The following is a 6,000-nucleotide window of genomic DNA, read 5'->3' on the forward strand; positions in this document are numbered from 1 at the left end:
GGTAGCTACTCGTATAATCAAAATAAGTCATCGAATGAATTGAACCACCATGTACACCGGTGAGCAAAAAAACAAAATATATGGACCACAGGGTCGCCGAAAAAAGTGAGAGCCTTCGTAATTAACACGCATAAACTGACACTGACGAGTGCACGGAAAAGTTTGCAAAGCCAAGTTGGACTCCAGTCCTCAATTTACAAGTTACATCGACAGGCAGAGGAGAAAGATCAGCGTTATTGAGCAATGCCTGGTCCACATAATTTTGCTCATGGGTGCATGTCGACCAGTAATGGGAGGGTGGGGGGGAGTGATCGCCCCCCCCTCCCTTTTCCACCCCACTCGACAGCAATTTTTTGGCACGTCAAATTTTTTTAGGCCGCTGCGGCTACCATCGCTGTCCGCGGCGAGCAAAGCACCCCTTACTTCTACCTGTTTGTGAAACGGGCTAATGCAACCACCGCCTTTGTGGAAGCGAGTTCGTCGCTTCCTCGCCACCCCCAATTTTTCCCCTTCAGAGGGCAAACCATCGTTAACTATACCAATATTCGCTGTTAAAATTTTTATATTTCGTCATTTGGTGAAAGTAGTCGCTTTGAAATTCCTAACTTGTGGGTAAGTTTAGGGCTACAGTTCAACTAGCCCGCAGATACAGTTGGGGCTCGCATTGAGAAAATAACTGCCTGGCACCATCATTCATTAATTGTGTTCGTGTGTTACGAGGGGATCAACTAACGCTGGCCGATTTACCAGCCAAAACTCAACACAAGTGAAAGTCGAACGGTTTTCTTTTTATTCACACATTTCGTGCTGGAAAAGACTGACCTCCACGCATTGCGAAAGGGTCAATCTACAGAAGCAATTTTCATTCACAACTGAAATTTGTACATAATAAGCGAACATAGATTCCAGAAGATCCAAACCAATGCGAAAATTAATAACCATCACGGCTGCGTCTTTCTTTTTCTTTTTTTTTTTTACTTCAACCTTGGCTGTGCATGTCGACAAATTAAAGAGTGAACAAAACTTTTACCCCAACAAACACGCATTCGAGCCTTTTATTCCAAGTATTTCACCGGCAGCAGATGCGCTGCCATCTTGACGAATCAGTCGAGCGACACTTCTCTTATCTCAGTCCACTCAGGCACAGAACTAGTTTACTCATGCAAAAGGAATACCTGCTCAGAAAATAGAGTGAAATGCTTGTGATCACCTGCTGTCATTAGGAAACGTGAAAAATTTAGCAGAACTGGAAATCCCGGTGTTAGAACACCACACAGCTGCACAAAACATGTGATGCCCCGATTTAGCCATCTTCGTCTAATACTTGGTTAGCCTGGTTTCTTGCGTCTTGTGTTCCTTGAACGCCTGATGAAGCTTATCTGTCCCATCTTCATACTTGACACGACAGCCGAAGCAGGTGACCGAGCGCAATCCGACTTGTAATTTTGCTGAGCGAGTGGCAAGGGTGAGCGAAGGCAAGCCCGAAGGGCGCACGAAGACAACCACTTGGCCCGATAAAATCACGAAAGGAGCAATATATATAACTTAGCATGTCCAACAACCGCTAGGAGCGCGTATGTGCCTCGAAGCCGAAACTAGCACTCGCATTCCAGGAGTTGATCCAATATCGACAGCACAAAAGACGAGGACTGAAGAAAGGACACAAGTCGCTGACGTATATAAAGTTTAGTTAAAGTCAGTGCCTGTGTTGTGTCCTTTCTTCGGTGCTCGTCTTTTGCGCTGTACAGTCATGTCGACGTAGTAGGCTACCGTAATTCGTTCTCAAAACAACGGCCGTGAAGCATGTAACGTCACCGCCCAGTCCAAGCATGCGCAGTCGAACACGGGGCACGTCGCGCATGCGCCATTGGAATGAGCTATACCTGGAACTTGAACAAACCGGGGGCTCTATTCTAGATATTCCGCCATTTTATTCCAGGTGTGACGTAGGCACGAAGCTTACAAAATGGCGCTGATGGGCCCGATTTGCTTTGGTAACGTGACGCAAATTTGACGTTTTGCCCAAGAAACTGATATGAAGGCACTGAACCTAACGTTCCTGATAAAGAAAAAACAGTTTTCCTCCTTAGTAAAAATAAAGCAGCTGGCTCAAAGCGTACGGTTATTCCGCCGAAAACGCTTCTCGCTTCCGTCGTCTCTTGCGTCCAAGGCATCGTCTGCTTCTTTAGATTTGATGCGTGTACCACGGTAAACGGAATGAGTCGTCGTATATTGGCACCCACGCGCTCGTTTTCTAACTTGAGACAACATAAGCGCATAAGCGACCTATCAGTGATGATGAGCGCACGCTGGACCCGTTATCGCTATCTCATAAAACGCAAGTGACTCAGCCCGAATCGTCTGGTCAAGGAGTGGCCGAATATCATCGATAGCGTTGCGCGTGCCAGAGGTATCCGCTTGCGCGACGCAAGCGCTGCCATCTCTCGTTCACTTCCCTGCGTACTCGCACCGCGTGAGGAAACTTATAAAGGCGCCGCCTTGTGTACACTTCTTTTTATAAATCAAAAAGCCATCTTTGTCATAGCATCTGATGATGCGAAAAGTAAATAATCTTGATTGCAATACAAACGCAGCTGTGAGAAGTGCAAAAAGTCGCAGAAAGTTTATAATGTTCAACCAATATCATTTCAAATAAACGTGTTCTTTATAAAAATGATGGTCCAAAACACAAATGCCAACACCTCCCGAGAGGGATGCAAATGCTATGAGCACGCGCTATGAACAAAAATTACACCATCTTCCCGCAGGGGAACCCTGAGTAGTATGCGAAGCAGCCATGGGGTCGACTACGGCGTTGACACTGGCGTTGACGCTGGCGTAGAGCACTGCACGGGCTTACCCGAAAGCCCGGGCCCGGCCCGGGACATGGGCCGGGCCGGGTAGGGCAGTTTTTTCGCGGGCTCGGGCCGGGCTCCGGCACGGCATGTGCATTTTGACCCGGGCCCGGGCCGGGCTCGGGTTTCCTGACGTGGGACCGGGCCGGGCTCGGACTTTCTGGTGGTGTGATGTAACGTGCAACGAGTTATCCTCGCGCGTCTCGACCCTGAAAAACATGTCTTTTTCGGTCTCGGGCACGGTTCGGGCCGGTTTCGAGCCGGGCTCGGGCCTAAGGTAAAGGGGTTGCGGGCCGGGCCGGGCGGGTAACGTAGATTATTTTCTGGGCACGGGCCGGGCCCGGGTTTTACCATAAAAAAAAACCCGCATTTCCCCGAAGGGGAGTATGAGGAAGTGCGAAGCACGGGGTGATGCTATGAGGGGGCGCGCGCGACTAAACTGCAGAGCCGAGCGAAGGAGACGGCAGCGAGAGAGCACGACTGACGCGCCGGAGCCACACACACAACACGTGACGGCGGAGCGAAACACGCCAGGCGGTTGGAGAGGGGGTGAGCGGTGGGGAGAGTACGCACACGAGGGGCTGTTACCGGGCGAGGAGGGAGCTGTCAGCGCGAGGGGAGAGGCGGCGGCCGAGGGTGAGTGCAAACCTAACGGGGGGAGAGGCACACCAGCTGCATGGCGCCATGACGTCACGGCGCGGAGAGGGTGCGAGGAGCCGGCGCGGCGCGCGCAGCCACGGCGCGGAGGCGCCAGCTGCACAACGCGCCGTGACGTCACGGCGCGGAGAGCGGTGCGGAGCCGGCGCGGGGCGCGCGCAGCCACGGAGCGGAGGGCGGAGCGTGCGCAGTCACGTGGGGCGTGACGTCGCTGCGCCGTTGCTACAGACGCTCCTCTCCGCTCCTCGCGCCGTTGCTAGGGGAGAGGAGGAGGAGCGCGGATGCCGGCGGAGTTTTCGGGGTCGCTTAAGAAGTGCATTCGCACTTAAAACTTTTGGTCGGGCCCGTGCAGTGCTCTACGTTAGCGCTGTCTGTGGCACTCATCGCGGCGTTTCGGGAGGAGAATGAGAGGAGCGGAGCGCGCGCGCATGTCATTATACCGCGAGCTACAGTGGTACCCCCCAGCAGAGTATGCAGCGCCTACCGTCGCGCCGTTAACCTAAGCTTCTTTGCATTATCGCCTGCGGAGCTGCAGGTGTTGCCATTCGTTGCGCAATCCTCAGAGGAGAGGAGGAATGCCGAGAGGAGATGAGATGAGACAAGGAGAGGAAGGGGAGGAGGACGCGCATGTGCAGTGCGGGTGTCGACGCCGCACGGCGGATGGATGGAGGGAGTGACATAGCCCCGACCATAAGCTGCTTCGCATCTAAAATATTTTCACCGCCACAAACGCCGGGGAAAATGCGGCGGTACGCATGCCTCTCTGCCGCCATTGCACATGGCCGCTCCTTAGCATAATTCGAGCGGCCCGTCAAACCACGGAAAATCTTTTCAATGGCCGCCCAGCGCAACGTCACGCAACGTCAAATTGACGTTTACGAAACAGCTCTTCCTGTGACGCACCTCACGACATATTCCTCCAGCCAATCAGCAAGCTCACATGGCGGCTTCCTTGGACCACCACTACATTTATTTATTTATTTATTTATTTATTTATTTATTACAAAAACCTGCATTCGCTCGAAGGGCATTAAAGCGGGGGGGGGGATATAGACATATTTATACATTTGTGGATGCAAACACAAAACAGTGTCACAGAAGCGAAACAATTAAGGCTTTACAAGCTGGTAAACAAAGGCAATATATCGCTAGTAGCTAGGTATGGTACCCGTATAAAACAAAACAAGTACAGAAGTACAGTACAGAAAACAACACAAGTACAAGATCAGGCAAAAGCAGCGCTATATACATAGTTTGCACATGACGTCATATCCGCCGCCTGCCCCGACCGTCCGCCATCGCTAGGCACCTCGCTACTAGCCGCTGGCCCGCTGCGCTTGTGTTCGGCGTCCGCTTCATACGTGTCAGCGCCGCATGTTTGTTGTTGTGAAAGCTTTGCGATGGCAAAAGTCAGGAGCCCTGAATTTTTCCCTTCCTACATGGACGAGCTTGTAGGGCTGACGCGGGCTCGCTACGAAGAAAAGGTCGGAATGTGCGACGGCGTGGACCCATACTAGCTGCACGTTGGCGTGGGTGCCAGTTGAGACCCCGAGGTGCTCCCGGCCACGACGAACGTGAATATTATTATCTTGTCCCGTCCATGAGCTACGTGACGCTGAACGAAATAAAGGCTTAGAAATCGCTGAAGGCGCACAATTCACGAGCGGTTGGGTGAGGTAGGTTGCAGCGAAGCGCCTGTCGTCGGGCCTTACCATCGTCCTCGGCGAGGTGAGTCAATAAAAGCATATGTTCCTTGGCGTGCGGCAGAGAAAATTATCTCAGTATTTTTTGTGCTGCTCCATTCAGGGACAGCTTTCTTGCCACAAAGGTTCACCTATATGCACTTTTTCCCCAAGCTTCAAAACGTGTGTTCGCTTCTTTCTGCGAGTTTTGGTTTACAGTAAGGTGCCTGTCCGTGCATGTGAATTTTGTTGCGTTAAATAGAAGTAGCCCATTATATTGAAAGCATGCAGACATTCAAATATTGCTTAGCATATCGCTAAGCGAAGCCCACATACCAAGAAATGACGGTGCGAAGCAGTTTGCAGGGCGCTAAAACAAAAAACAAAAACAAAATCGGGTGTTCCGTGCTAAAATCACGATCTAATTATGAAACACGCGGCAGTGGAGGGTTCCAGGATAATTTTGACCGCCTGGCGTTCTTTAACGTGCACTACAACACACGTACACGGGCGTTTTTCAGAGCGGTAAAAGCGACCATGCGTGTGCGAGCAGGCAGTCACCAACCAGTACAGGGGATTTCGCTGCCGCCCTTTTACGATCATGCGTGATGTGCAGTGTTTCGGCGTGTTATATACTCGCCCGAAACAAAGTGACGACACGCACGTTGTTCAGGTCCTTCCGATTTATCCGGGAAAGCCACAGGCACGGACGTTTCTCCGACAGCATTCTTGTGCGTTCGCACTGCCATGTTATTACTTTTGGTGCGGACCTACGCCCGGTTCTGCGTAGCTCGGCTTCGCGGCAG

Source organism: Dermacentor silvarum, chromosome 7 (genome assembly GCF_013339745.2).
Source record: "Dermacentor silvarum isolate Dsil-2018 chromosome 7, BIME_Dsil_1.4, whole genome shotgun sequence".
NCBI lineage: Eukaryota > Metazoa > Arthropoda > Arachnida > Ixodida > Ixodidae > Dermacentor > Dermacentor silvarum.